The following is a 2486-nucleotide window of genomic DNA, read 5'->3' as shown; positions in this document are numbered from 1 at the left end:
TGATATAGGCTGCTTTGTTTAGCAATAGGGATCAGCGCATTAGTTTAAGAACCAATATATTCTTTTAGCAAAAGGAATCAGTGAGTGCTAATTCTAAAGTGTTCCATTTCAACTTTGCTTGGTGGGTGAACAGCCTTGTTTTCTCTTAATTCTGTTTCACAAGAAACACTGGGTTCCTAATAGATTGCTTACATTTCAGCAGGTGCAAGGAGGTTTTCCTTGGATTTTCACATACATTGTTTTGGAAGTTGCTCATTATGGCCTAAGAAGCAATGGAAAAACAGCTGAAGGTTGGCCAAAAGTCTCAGTGCTGGAACTGATAGAAAAATAAGGGGAAAGTAAGTGGGCATACAACCACTCTAAATGCTACAGCGTATGCCCAGAGGGACATTAACATATATTAATGAGGTCTTGGAAAAGAATGAATATGTATCCCAATGTGCTGCATATGCATGTCTTAACTGTTTAAATGTAGAACCTGAACTCTAAGAACGTGCATTGGTTTGTCAAGTTGCCTGGTGTGTATTGAGGGATAAAGGAATGGCACTTTTAACACTGCACTGGGGTTAGAGAGTTTCTTCCTGGATTTTGGATTGCAGTGGTGTGACAGGATGCTGCATCGAGCCAACAGAGGCTGTGATCTTTATCTCTGGAAACTTTTCTTTGACTAATGATTAAAAGCAGATGAGGGAGGGGGGGAGCAGGGCAGGGAAGCCCTTGCTGCAAAGCTAGCTCTCCAGAGCCTGAAACCAGCTGCTAATGAGATGAAAATGATCCATCAGGGACGTGTGCAGGACTGGGGAGCAGCCTGTGGGAGCTGGCAGTCATGCAGAAGAAGTGTGGGGGTCATGGAGAGATCGCTGTGGGGAGGATGGGCAACCAAAGGCTGTAAGACAGACATCTGCAGGCAGATCTGCACAAGAAGACACGCAATTATTTGGCTGGTGTCTGAAGGGGAGATACTGGGCTTGTGGGTTCTGCTTGCTTGGAGGAATAAAAGAGGGATGGACTTTGCCAACTACCCATGTGAAGAATGTGAATGTCGCAGCATGGAGGGGGAATTGGTGCTGGGAATGAGGAGACACCAGAGCTTGTTTTTTTTCTTACAACAGGCACTTCTGCTTGCAGAATGCTCACTGCTGCAATAACAAAATAAAACACCGCTTGCTGAGATCCTTGCCTGGGCTGAAGTTATTGGCTTTGTGAGTGTTTCTCACATGTGAGATAAAATGATGGGGACAAAAAGCTGCCTGCATCAGGCAGGGTCTGCAGGGATCAACCTCCCCCCCTCTGAGCCTGGGCTGGAGTTGCCCCATGGAGCTTGCAGGAGCCCAGCATGTTCCAGCACTTTGCAGCAGTTTAAAAACCAAAACAAGAAGGGCAGAAAGAGGCTAAGAGAAGCGGTTCCTAATATGGCAACAGCAAATGTATGTAATTCTATTACCCTGATTTATCGATTGCACTTAGAGCGATTACTGGCTTTCACCCCCATCATCTGCCAGGGAGAAGGAGACAGTGAAAAGAAGGCGAGATAAAGGCAGCTGTGCATTGTCCAGGGCACTGCGGGCCCCCAGGGAGGCTCTGGTTCTGTTTGTGGGGCAGAGACCTGACCCCTCTGCAGCAGAGCATCCCTCTCGGTCCTCATCCTTCGAAAGATGCTCAGTTGAAAGTGGAAAGGCAGAAATAAACCGCACCCAAGGGAGGATTCGAGGTGAGGAGGAGGTGGCTCTGGGCTTGCTCCCCAGTGTGTGAATCATGCTGGGAGCCCCCACACTGGGTGCGATGCCTCATGAAGGCTGGTTTGGCCTGCTGCCCCTCCGCTCAGATGCTGTGGGCGGATGCCAGGCTGGACGGGAGGTCTGACTCCTTTGAATCCCTGAAAAAAAAACCAAAAAGCAGCAGCCCGAGGGCTGGAGGAGGGGAGTATTACATGATTGTTTGAGGTCAGAAAGTCCCTTTAAGCGTGTCTGTCCATCCTCCCCCCCTCCCTCCAGCTTGCTGCAGATACTGGCAAAGAAGCAAGAAAATGATTGTGCTTTTTACTGCCTGAGCCCTCCAGGCAGATATAAACAAGTGGGAGCCAGACAAAATCAGAGTGGACAAGACCACTGGGTTGGGAGGCATGGAAATAAGCCAGCCCCATTGTACAGCAAAGCCCCCCTGCAATCCAGCACCTCCCAAGCAGCCCCAGGCACCCTGCAAATGCTTCTATTAATGGAGTGGTAGAAAAATGGAGAAAACGTCCCCGTTGCAGGTGAAAGCAGAAGCAAGATGCTGCTGGCCCCTTCCAGAAGCTGCCTGCTGGCCACTGGGGGCATCCCAGGTGTGGGAGGGGGGCCAAGCCGTGCCTCTGTCAGCACGGGCAGCCCGTGTTGTTCAGGAAAGAGCTCATCCCACCTCATCCTCAGGTGTCCCCGGTTCGGGGCAGGGAACATAGCTGGCTCTTTTGGGGCTCCCATCGTTGGCAGCAGGCCAGAGGGGAGCAC

Source organism: Meleagris gallopavo, chromosome 30 (genome assembly GCF_000146605.3).
Source record: "Meleagris gallopavo isolate NT-WF06-2002-E0010 breed Aviagen turkey brand Nicholas breeding stock chromosome 30, Turkey_5.1, whole genome shotgun sequence".
NCBI classification, from domain to species: Eukaryota; Metazoa; Chordata; class Aves; order Galliformes; family Phasianidae; genus Meleagris; species Meleagris gallopavo.
This window is presented reverse-complemented; position numbering follows the sequence as displayed.